Raw genomic sequence first — 13,472 nt, forward strand, 5'->3', positions numbered from 1 at the left:
ATATGTTATTCTTCATATCTGAAACTTGACAAACCTGACTAGATTTGGGTTAAATTCAAAGTACAAAATTCCATCTTTCCACTCTTTAAGCCTTTGCTAATTCCTCATTCTCCTTGTTTGTAATGTGTTAACTCTGTTTGCAAATCAGCAGAGGTGCGACTGTCTCTACCCATCTGTTTCCACTGTACCATCTTGCTCAGAACTATCTTGTTCTGCTTTTCTACTCATGGAGACCTGTGGTAAATTTGGAGAATCTAGATAAATAAGTGTAATATATATCAGCACTTACCTTGACCACTAACTATATTATAATATTTCTCTCCTTTGCCTTATATAAATTAAAAAATCAGGTTATGGCCTGCCTACTACATTTTTACATAAATAATTTACCTTAGCAATATAAATGCTGACACGAGTTATAAAATGATTTATTTTTTCACAGATACCCCTTTATCCAAGCATAAGCTTCTCGTATTTGGTTTATAAGGTAGAATAAAGATTATTTCAGGGATTACCTACAAAACAGTTTGAGAAGTTTACATTTTTAATGGTCAGCAAGATCAACTTTGTTGTTGTTATTATTTTCTGGCAATCAAAGTAATATTAAAATTTTCTTTGGAGTTTAACTATATATTTTGTTTTAATTATTGTTATTTGCTATTAAAATGATAATAAAAACTCAATCCAAGTAATGGTGACAATAAAGTAAAGAAGCAACTTTTGAGCACTCGAACAAAAATCTCATGTCCCTCTCTCTTCTTGCTTCTTTCACCAGCACACATAGAGATTTTATTAGAGTACCAGGAAATGCAGATATCAATATTCCAATGTGCTATCATGTGAAAGTTTGCATAACTGTGCCAAGGAGTAAAAATGGAATTGCTCTGTATAATGAAAGTGACAATGATGGATGGGTAATGTATATATTGGTGTGGGTTATTAAGCAAAGTCTACTTGGAAAACCTGAAAAGAATTCTGAATTATCAATCTGTATTTTTTTATATATCCAGTGTATACTATTGAAATGGCATATGTAGCAGTGAATGGCCTTACCTGGCACCTGACATCAATGGGAGGGAAGGCTCTTGGTCCTGTGAAGGTTGATGCCGCAGCCTAGGGGAATGCTGGGGTGGTGAGGAGAAGTATGTGGTTGGATGGAAGAGCACCCTCATAGAAACAGGGGAGGGTTCGGGTACAGGGTTTGTGGAGGAGAAACAAGGGGAATAACATTTGAAATGTAAATAAATAAAATACTCAATAAAAATCTTAAAAAGAGAAAAGGAAAAGTCCTGATATTGCTACAAAATATTCCATCACCGTTACCTCTTCCTAAGTTATGTCACATTCAGTACTCAATAGATACATGATGGATAGTATAATTTTCTTAACTTTACAATTTTCAACAGTATGTTAACTATATTAACATTCTAAATGGCTATATACAGGATTTTAATTATATGAATAATAATTTCATTCCAATAATAACACTTTCATCATCAAACTGCTTTGATTTTGAGCTATTTAACAATATTTACCATGATATTATAAAGTTTATAAGAAATATGTGCATTCATATACAGCATGGATTTGCTCACAATTCGGTTCCAATGTCTGAATTCTGATTCACTGAGATGAAAAGCCCATGTCACAAGCTCCCACCATTGTGAATAGAGACATCGAGCTGTTTTGCCTTCTCTGCCACAATGGGAGCAAAATAAAGCCTACTTATTTTCAATGCCTAATTGACGTAGTGGTAAGAAAAAGACCTAGTATTCTATTCAAAATATGTAGCATTCCATTTACAATATTAAATATAAACTAGTAAAACTGAGAAAAATTCTTGAGTAAATATTTATCAAAAGAAGGCAAATTGTATGTAGCCATTCTAGGGCTGAAGCCTTTTGAGATTTATGCAACTTTGCTAGCATCTCAGCTGGTGTTGTCAACGTGCAGATCTTAGTTAGGCAATAATAAGTTTGAAATATAGACAGCACTTTTTTGTCATATGGAGAAAAATATTTTTACTGTAGGAATCCTTGTTCTCTGAACTGTATTATACATATATGTTATATATAACATATATAAATTATATAATATACAAATTATATAAATATACAAATTATATATAATATATATAAATTTATGAAAGTGGTAATGAATTTGAAATTGAGTAGAGGCACAGGAGGAGTTGGAGCAGGCAAAGATAAGAGTAAAAGTTAAAAATGGAGTGATCATGTATGGAAGTTTAAAATAAAAGAAAAAATAAAATAAAACAAAAAGAAATAAAATGGCACAATTCGTAAATGATCATCAAATTATAATAATTAAAATAGAAATTAATAATATAATGAAATATCACCTCACCCCAGTTAGAATGGCTGATAAGAATGACCAAAGGTTATTGAGGGAGAGTTGGTAAAGAAAGCTCTTGAAGCCTGTTAGTTTGAATGATAATTCTTAAGAACGTTTTGGGTAAGAGCTCCTCAGTTTTTGAGAGAGATACTTTTACTATTATCCAATTAGTTCAATTTAAATAAATGGTTCTAAAGGATTTGTAATCAGTAGCTGATTACAATATATACTTTTCTCGTAATTGCATTATTCCCGATAAGTAAACAGAAAGCAAACTGAGTGTCTATCAATAGCTTAATGGACAAAAGAACCATGGTATGCACAGTCAGTGAAACAACACTGACAGCCTTTAAACCAAAAATAAATAAATAAAATAAAATAAAATAAAATGTCATTTGAGACAATAGACTTACTGGACTTTGATAAATAAGTAAATAAGTAAGAAAAATACCTTATATGCTTTTTCTTATATTATGACATTAGTTATCATGCATAACTACTTTCGTGTGGATAAAAAAGTGAGTAAAATAATACTAAAAATATACAAAATATTTACAAGGAATCATACTAACTATCATCATACAAACTATAATGAACATTAGCATAAATAAACAAATACAATTTTCTTTTCACCTGGAATGATAATGTTCCCTCCAAGAGCCATAGACCACCTAACCAAAACCCCAACTAGACATGAGAAGTTCTGAGTTTTTGATGATGGTTTTTCAAGAAACTCACAAATATTACAGACTGTTACTATATCTCATTGTTTCTCCCCAGAGATATAGCATAAGCCCCTGCTGCTGAAGATGCCATGCATTTATGACACAGGTAGTCAAGATATCTGAGATGGAACTAACCTTAATGCATCATCCCTGAGGAACATCTTTCATGGCACCACAAGGAGCAAGCACCCAAAGGAGGTAAGCAAACAGTAGTCTTACTCAGCTATGACTAGTAGGCTATAGTAGCACTAAGGGTGAGGTAGTGACATGCATACCTTGGCAGAAACCAATAGCTAGCTGGAGCGTAAACCTACTCAACAAACTTAACTGATAGAGGAAACAGTTAAATTCTCAGTGCTAGAGAAGTCAGGGACTTGGGAGAAAATCCTACAGCCACCACTCCACCAAAACAAGTGTTATTCATTTCTCATTTCAAAAGTTTATAATCACAGACTCGTCTCATCCTTATCACACATCAAACGAAATCTTTACAACAGGTAGAAAATAGTTATGGAACATCACAACCAACTATACTACAGAGCTGTGGAATCCAGTTCCAGTAAATATATCTAGAAAACTTCTGCTTCAGCAGATTGTGAAACAGTGCAAAGTAAAGGGCAGAAAGATTAAGAGCCAGATGATCATGGAGTTTTCTGCAACAGTACGTATTCTAACAATCTCAGAGGCTACACCCCTGAAGTATCACAAGCAGAACAGCCTAAATGTGAGCTAAATAAAGACAATAACAATAGACATGCCAATACAGACAAGGAAAGACCATAAAGCCTCAGCCTTACACAAAGTATTAGAAGCATCTAAAGAATAGTAAAAACAGGAGAAAAATATCTTTCCCAGGGATCCATACGCCAACTGGTTGTCCACTGTTAATTGATCAGTCTTGAAAACAAATATTTAAGTAATGTTATACAGTCAAACAAGGTTATAGTTAAGAATATATATGTATTAATATATAATAATTAAATATATAATAATTAAAAAGGTCATGAATTTCAAAATGAGTAAGGAGAGTTTTATAAGAGCACTTGGAGGGAGTAAGGGGAAGGAAGAATTGATATACTTACATTATCATCTCAAAAGCAAAAGATAAATTAAAAACATATAAACATTTAAATAACAATATTTTTATTTATTCATAGGAATAATTAATAAAGAATACATATTCACAATTCTAATAATGGTATATAGCATAGCATATTTTAGAAATATAAAAAATTAATTAAAATGATAAATCAAAATTAATTTTAAAAGTGTGATTTTAGGAAATGGGAATTTTCATAGATCATGATTTTCTGTTGGTAGCAGGCTTAGCAGGAATAGAACATCAACAAATACCCTCATACATGTAAATAATAGATGGTAGAGGAATTTAATCTACACACATAAAGGCTTTACAGATTTCATTTGGGGTATTTGTCATGTGCAATGGTTTTCTTGTATTCATAGTCATAAACATAATATATTTTGCTGACATTGAATTATAATATTTAATCAGACAAGAATTTTAAATTATATTATTTTAATGATAAACTTCTTATAAGAATTAAGTATGGAAATTTCTTAATTGGACTATGAAACATATTGCCAGTTTAAATTTGCAGATACTTATCAAGACTTAGCTTATCATTTGCATTGTGGTCAGGATGTTGACTGCATGTTCTTACTACTCAAACCCCCAGGCACTCGCTGAATAGGAATATGCAACATCCTTTCTCAGTTTAGCATCTGTCACAAAGCTTGGGGCATGAGGTAATAGACAGAGTTTTTGAAAGATCTTGACACAGAACGTAGACTCACACTGAGGAAAACATTCTTACTACCTTATTCTACCTTGCCTTGGTGGAAATGTAGACCTCATAACTGTTGCCATCAAATATGTTTTCTTATTATGTTTTCTAATCTAAATTATTTGCCTAAGAATAATCTATGTCATCTGTTAAGTGTGTAAAGTTACTAAAAGAAACAAAGAGCAAAATAGCAAAATTATATTAAAAACCCACTCATAATATCCATAAATGGGAAAACTGAGCAAATTGAAATGAGCATCAATAAAACAGAACACAGACTGTAATGATGTCTGAATCAAAATCTTGGATGCTTGTAATGCTACATTCACCCAGAACACACAGGGAAAGGACAGTTTGCTGCAGGTGAGAAAGAGATATAAAAGCAGTGGAACTTCTATAAAGCATTTAATGGTTTTGTAACATCTGTCAGGACACATTAGAATCCAAAAGAACCCATCAACAGATAGAGCACACTACCATGTGCCAGTACTTTCTTAGGAGTATTTATTGATATTCCTGGGGATACTATACTGAAAATGAGAATAGACTAGAAAGCAGGGAAGACAATCTCTAGGAAACATAATTTAGTGGGACACATCCTGCAGAGTGTCTTTGCTCTTCCTTTAGGAAATAAATAGAAAGCAATGAACCATCACCATTGCTCTAGGACTGTTAAAAGAGGATGATAGGATTCATCAGTCCAGAGATCACCCTCAATGTTTGAAGTGTAGCTTCTTTAATGTACTCAGCACTAGAAAAGTCTTAGTCTTCCTCATCACTCATTAGTTTCAGAAAAAAATGCTGTAACAAAATATGCTTTCATTAATCATAAAGGCAGACTGATTCAATACTCCCCCATTGCTCGTGGGTTGGAAGTGGTACAACCACTCTGGAAATCAGTCTGGACGGTCCTCAAAAATTGGACATAATACTACCTGAGGACCCAGCTACACCACTCCTTGGCATATACCCAAAATTATTCTCCAGTCTACAACAAAGACCCACGCTCATAGCATGTTCATAGCAGCCTTCTTTATAAAAGTCAGAAGCTGGAAACAACCTAGATGTCCTTCAACAAAGGAATGGTTACAGAAAATGTGGTACATTTACACAATAAATAATACTCAGTCATTAAAAAACTGAGCTCATGAAATTATTAGGCTAATGGATGGAACTACAAAATATTATCCTGAGTGAGGTAACCTAGTCACTAAAGAACACACATGGTACCTACTCACTGATAAGTGGATATTATGTAAAAACAATCGGACTACCCATGATACAACTCACAGACCATACGAAGGTCAAGAAGAAGAAAGACCAATGTGTGGATGCCTCATTCCTACTTAGAAGGGAGAACAAAATAATCATGGGAGGTGGAAGGTGGGCAGGACTTGGGAGGAAGAGAGGAAAGGAAGTGGGAACAGGATCAGGTGTGGGAGGAGACTGGGGAGATGGACAGAGAGTCAGGAAACTGAAAAGAGGTATGTGGCAATGGGGGATGGGGAGCTGGGGTAAGCAACAGAAAGTCTCAGACACCAGAAAAACAAGAGGTTCCCAGGACCCAACAGGGATAACATTAACTGAAATACCCAACAAAGGGGAAAGAGAACCTGTAGAGACCATATTCAGAAGTTAGGCACTGCCCCTGTTTGAGGGATGGGACCACTCACCCTTCTCAAAAATTTAACACAGAATAGCTCCTGTCTAAAGAAAATACAGGGACAAAGGGCGGAATAGACACCGAAGGAAAGGCCACCCAGAGACTGCCCCACCTGGGGATCCAGCCCAAATGCAGGTACAAAACCCAGACACTATTTCTGACGACAAAAAGTACTTGCTGAAAAGAGCCTGATATGGACATTTCCTGAGATGCTCCGCCAGAGCCTTGGTGATACAGATGCATATGCTTGCAGCCAACCATCTAACTGAGCAGGGGGACCACAATGGAGAAGTTAGGGGAAGGACTGAAGGAGCTGAAGGGGTTTGCAACCCTATAGGAAGAACAACATCAAACAACCAGAACCAACCCTCCCCCACCCCCAACACTCCCAGGGACTAAATGACCAACCAAAGAGTACACATTGAGGGATCCATGGCTCCAGTTCCATATGTAGCAGAGGATGGCCTTGTCTGGCATCAATAGGAAGGGAGGCCTTTGGTCCTGTGCAGGCTTGATGCCCCAGCCTAGGGGAATGCTAGGGCAGTGAAGAGGTGGTTGGGGAAGCACCCTCATAGAGGTAGGGGATGTGTTGGGAGGTTTTCAGAGAGGAAAACAGGGAAGGGGGATAATATTGAAATGTAAATAGATAAAATACCCAATAAAAAATCAAAGACCATTTGAAAAAAAGTTTTAACATAATAAGAAAATTAACAATGGTGACGAAAATGTGACACTTTGAATTGCATGGCTATGTCTTCGGGTTATCTATTATCAGGCATACTTTTACTTAGTATAGAATCCATTAAAAGTGATATGCTCACCTCATATATATTCTTCAAATTAATAAGCAGACAATTTAAAACACCATGTGTGAGGTACCCGCAAAGTTGTTCAGTAAATAAAGACAGTTTCAGTATCTGACATCTTGACATACAGGCTGGAGAAAGCAAACTTCACATAGTTCTTACTCACAAATCTTACATGTCCCTGACACAAAATAATGCACGTGTAAGACATGATGAAAGGATATAGGAACTGATCTTCTCTAAATTTAATGGTATTGAAAATAAATAAACATTATCTAAAAATGTTTAAAGCAACATATGTGATTGAGTTGATAAAATGTTTGTGGTTCTGTCTGCTGTTCTGAGTCAATGAGATCAGAAAACATCCACCCTTGTAAAACTCTTGTAAGTAACTCTTTCAGACAAAGTTCCGCATTATAACCCTTATCATATTTAATGTGATATTCAATAAATACTAGGAGTGGCCCAGTTTGGAGAATCCAGTTCACTCCTGTATAAATTATTGCTGGTGTCAATATTTTTACTCTGGCAAAGGCAAACTTGAGTATTGTATTTGAATTATTTCCACCTCTTCATAAATGGGCTTTAATTTTCTTAATTACTACTGGTTTTTGTACACTCTTAGCCTAGCCCATTTTATTTAACACTGTGTTCTACCAGTCTTCCACTTATCTTTCTATCATTTTTGTTGCCTTCAGAATTATATCATTCTAATTTTTGTGAAATCAGATTTATCTATTTCTGGGATTGCTGTCATGTGCTGTACCTTGAAATATCCATTTTAGGGCTGGAGTTAAGCTTATTAATCAAAAACACTTGCTGCTCTCATAATAAATAGGATCAGGGTTCAACCCTTAATACTCATTTCATTTCACTCACAGTAGCTAGCAACTCAACACTCTAAATTATTAGACATTCTTCTGTTTTCTAACACCTTAATTCAAATGCTGTGATGGTTTCTATGTGCTGAGCCCAGAAAATGGCACTATCAGGAGGTATGGCCTACTTGTTGGAGTAGGTGTCTCTGTGAGTTTGAGCTTAAGATCTTCACTCTACCTAAAGTAAACCTTCAACTAGCATCCTTCTGATGAAGAGGCAGCCCAGATGATCATGTGTGGATCCCAGGCATTGAAACAAGAAGTTGTAACATTGAAGTTGCCTTGGGGTTCCAAGATACTCGAGATGCTGAGAAAAGCTGCTAATAGAGAGTACCTAGGTGAAAGAAGTTTGCTGCAGTCAACAGAGATGAAAAAGGAGTGGGAGTTCTGAAGACTGCTTTGCAGACATGGAAATGCAAAGTTTGGAATTTGCCCAGCTGGTTTCCTGTCTTGTTTTGGGGATGACAGTTAAGGGGTTGTGATTAATCTCAGAAGAGACCTTGAACTTTGGACTTTTGACATTGTTGAGAATATAAGAACCTTGAAAGTTGAACTAAATATATTTGGCATTGTGCTATGTTTAGTTATGATACTTATAGATGCACATGTTTAAAAAAACTCATGGGGGCCAGGGAGTGGAATGTGACAGTTTGTATATGCTTGGCCCAGAAAGTGGCAAAAACAGAAACATGCATGCATGCATGCATGCATACATACATACATATATATATATATACATGCATACATACATACATACATACATACATACATATGTACATACACATAAGCATGGAGAGAAAATGAATCAAAGCAAAATCAAAAGGCAAAGAAATATTTAATCCAAAGTCATGTTGATTATTCAATATTGATATTAAGAACTTTTAGTTTGATCGTTTGCCACCATCCACTCTAATGTGTGCATGTTATGTGAAATGTGATCAAAGAACAAAATGTATGAGTTAATGGAAGTACTCTCTGATTTAGAGTAGCCGGACTTAATAAATTTTCAGTATTGTAATGAAGAAGTTGTTTTCAATCTTCTTAATGATGCAATCCTGTAATATAGTTTTTCATGTTGTGGTAATCCTTGTCCATAAAATTATTTTTATTGCTACCCACAACTGTAACTTTACTACTGGTCTAAATCATAATGTAAATATAGATAAAGTTTTGCAAAAGATGTGTGACCTACTACAGTGGAGCAAACAAAGCTTGATTCAATAGTTTTGACTTTACCATATCCTAAAAATGGCAAAATGCTCTTTCAAAGATGAGTTGTGGCAAGTCCAGTAAGGAGAAAATTTCATAGATAGGAAATCAGCAATCATCCGTCCAGGGTATTGTCCTACCATATGCTGCTGCCATGTAGATTAAACTTAATCACACATTGCTAACTTATACAAAACTTCAACAAGCATGGATATATAATTTTGTTGACACTGGTTTCTAAATAAAATATTTTTCTGTGAAATATTCTGAACTCTTTTCAAACGTGGTTATAGGTATATCAGTCCTAAATCTCTTCTGTTTCCCTGATCTATATGACTTTGTCTGGCTACTACTGAGAGTATATACTATCATAGATATTCAGTAGTTCTTCTGGACATAACTCAGTTTACTCCAAGTTTGTTACTTTAACGAATGCCTGCCTATTCTTTTTGCCATTTCACGCAAAGTATAATAATGTATAAATGGCTGAAGTTATATGAAGAAACCTTCTATAATTTTTGTGGGTTAAATTTTCACTTTCTTCTCATTTTCAACTGTTATGATTCACTTTATCTGTTGCAATTTTCAGCATATATATTTTACAGCATATATATTTTACTATTGAGTTTTCTTGATAATTTTATAAGAGTTAATTTTAGGCCATCAAAATTCAAGGTGTTCATGTGGAGTATATTAAAATAAAATTGGTTTTAAATATTGTCACAGTATTGAAAAATATTTTGTTCCAATCATTTTTATTGTAAGAATATAATTTTTATAACTAAATTTTCTAACTAAATTTTCTAACTAAATTTTCAGATGACCTGCAAATAAAATTATTTTTATTTTTCTCCTTTAACTCTAGGCCCTTTCTTAGCTTTGATATCAATATTGCACTGGCTTTGGAGGACAGAGTAGACTGGCAGTAGACCGAGAGTATACATTTGCTGTCTAAGATCACAGGGAGAAAGCATTGAGATTTTACATGGTGCATAAAGTAGCAGGCAGATATTTTTTAAATTCTTTTTTGTAGGGTCATAAAAGTTCACTTCTTATTTCTACTTTGCTGACTATATTTTTCATATTTTGATTGAATTTTATTAGTATTGTTTTATTCATAGATATGACAATATTCATTGTCTTTTAAAATTTGTTCTCCTTAGAATCAATTTCTAACATTTGTATTCCTAGCACAAACATATCTGATTGTTCTGTGATATAGTTTCTATCTATTCAGTGACCAATATCTCTTTTCATTCATAGATATGACAATATTCATTGTCTCCTTAAGATTTGTTCTCCTTAGAATCAATTTCTAATGATGTTTGTATTCCTAGCACAAACGTGCCTGGTTGTTCTGTAATATAGTTTCTACATATCCATTTAATGATGTTTTACTTTTTGATGTTGTTCTAAAATATTGACCAAAACAATGTCTGGGGAAATATGGAGCTAATTTGACCTTATAATTTATAGTCAACCACTAAGGTTGGAATGAGGACAGGACAGGAAAGGAGTCTCCCTGAAGTTCAGTACTCAAGTAGGCACAATGAGGAATGGGGCTTACTGGCTTGCTCTACATGGCTTTCCAAGCCGTCTTTTTTTTTTTTTTTTTTTTTTTTTTGGTTCTTTTTTTCGGAGCTGGGGACCGAACCCAGGGCCTTGCGCTTCCTAGGTAAGCGCTCTACCACTGAGCTAAATCCCCAGCCCCAACCGTCTTTTTTTTTTAAATATAATTTTTTTATTAACTTGAGTATTTCTTTATATATATATTTCGATTGTTATTCCCTTTCCCGGTTTCCCGGCAAACATCCCCCTCCCCCCTCCCCTTTCTTATCGGTGTTCCCCTCCCCATCCTCCCCCCATTGCCGCCCTCCCCCCAACAATCTAGTTCACTGGGGGTTCAGTCTTAGCAGAACCCAGGGCTTCCCCTTCCACTGGTGCTCTTACTAGGATATGCATTGCTACCTATGAGGTCAGAGTCCAGGGTCAGTCCATGTATAGTATTTAGGTAGTGGCTTAGTCCCTGGAAGCTCTGGTTGCTTGGCATTGTTGTACATATGGGGTCTCGAGCCCCTTCAAGCTCTTCCAGTTCTTTCTCTGATTCCTTCAACGGGGGTCCTTTTCTCAGTTCAGTGGTTTGCTGCTGGCATTCGCCTCTGTATTTGCTGTATTCTGGCTGTGTCTCTCAGGAGCGATCTACATCCGGCTCCTGTCGGCCTGCACTTCTTTGCTTCATTCATCTTGTCTAATTGGATGGCTGTATATGTATGGGCCACATGTGGGGCAGGCTCTGAATGGGTGTTCCTTCTGTGTCTGTTTTAATCTTTGCCTTTCTATTCCCTGCTACGGGTATTCTTATTCCCCTTTTAAAGGAGGAGTGAAGCATTCATCATCCATCTTGAGTTTCATTTGTTCTAGGCATCTAGGGTAATTCAAGCATTTGGGCTAATAGCCACTTATCAATGAGTGCATACCATGTGTGTTTTTCTGTGATTGGGTTACCTCACTCAGGATGATATTTTCCAGTTCCAACCATTTGCCTACGAATTTCATAAAGTCATTGTTTTTGATAGCTGAGTAATATTCCATTGTGTAGATGTACCACATTTTCCGTATCCATTCCTCTGTTGAAGGGCATCTGGGTTCTTTCCAGCTTAAGGCTGCGATGAACATATTGGAGCACGTGTCTTTTTTATATGTTGGGGCATCTTTTGAGTATATACCCAAGAGAGGTATAGCTGGATCCTCAGGCAGTTCAATGTCCAATTTTCTGAGGAACCTCCAGACTGATTTCCGGAATGGTTGTACCAGTCTGCAATCCCACCAACAATGGAGGAGTGTTCCTCTTTCTCTGCATCCTCGCCAGCATTTGCTGTCACCTGAGTTTTTGATCTTAGCCATTCTCGCTGATGTGAGGTGAAATCTCAGGGTTGTTTTGATTTGCATTTCCCTTATGACTAAAGATGTTGAACATTTCTTTAGGTGTTTCTCAGCCATTCGGCATTCCTCAACTGTGAATTCTTTGTTTAGCTCTGAACCCCATTTTTAATAGGGTTATTTGTCTCCCTGCGGTCTAACTTCTTGCAACTCTTATCAGTGAGTGAGTGTGATCTCTCACAGTAACCATCAGTCCTGACATATCTGTACTCTATGCTAATGTTGGCATTTTTTAAGTTGAGATTACTTTTTCTAGATAACTTTGCCTTGTTTCACATTGACAATACAGACCAGAACATGTGACAAATTGTGAAGAATATATTTTAAAAATGCATGTGTCTTTAATCTTTCCATATGTAAATATTTTTGCTGTGGGACAGTTTTCATAGTAATAAGGTCATACACATTTTAAAATATGGAATATTAAAAACCTATAACTCTACCTCTAATCTCAGTATTTGGGGATGGATATAGAAGGATCTGGAATTCAATAACAGACTTGGCTATAGCAATGCATTCTTTTAATCTATATAAGGCATTATCAGGTTATTTGACAGCATTGTTGATATTCCACAGAATACTTTAATATATTTCTTTCCACTCCATGGTTTCTATATATTGCTTTTGTAGGTCTGAGTGTACACTTCTATGTCGTGGTATATATCAAAATACTATATGTATACTAATGCAAATGAATTCCTTTTTATCAAAAGATTATAATAGATAATAGTTTTGAAATTTTTGAAGAATTATTTATGTATATTTTTATGTGTATGAGTGGTTTTGTCTAAACATGCATGAACAATATCTGTGAAGACAGAAGATTACATAGGATTCCCTGAAATTGCTTTTACTTACCACTGTGACTTACCATGCGGTACTGGAAGCTGAACCTGGATGTTTGGCTGGAGCACATGCTTTTAGCTGCTGGGCCATATCTCATGACCTACTCTCCTCCTTTGAATTTTGTATTTTGAATGAGCTTGTCCATATTGGCATTGTTGGTGATGGTTCCATCTGTTAATATTGTCACTATTTTTTGCCAGCTATACGTTTTGTAAGCACTCTTCCCTAAAAGAGAATGCTTTTCTGTC

The 13,472-nt window shown here is 35.4% G+C and overlaps 1 long non-coding RNA gene across 5 annotated transcripts in view; it reads left to right on the top strand.

Annotated features, from left to right (window-relative positions):
- The window catches only part of LOC148001083 (uncharacterized), a 242,627-nt gene that overhangs the window by 138,609 nt on the left and 90,546 nt on the right, over window positions 1-13,472 (top strand). For 3 of the 5 annotated variants that reach the window (XR_015638397.1, XR_015638398.1, XR_015638399.1), the window contains one exon: window positions 3,133-3,275. This is a non-coding gene — a long non-coding RNA (uncharacterized LOC148001083). Of the gene's footprint in view, window positions 1-775; window positions 915-3,132; window positions 3,276-13,472 lie in introns of all 5 variants that reach the window. The other 2 variants (XR_015638395.1, XR_015638396.1) reach the window with 1 other exon arrangement.

This window comes from Rattus norvegicus, chromosome 15 (assembly GCF_021556685.1).
Source record: "Rattus norvegicus strain SHRSP/BbbUtx chromosome 15, alternate assembly SHRSP_T2T, whole genome shotgun sequence".
In the NCBI taxonomy this organism is placed as follows: Eukaryota; Metazoa; Chordata; class Mammalia; order Rodentia; family Muridae; genus Rattus; species Rattus norvegicus.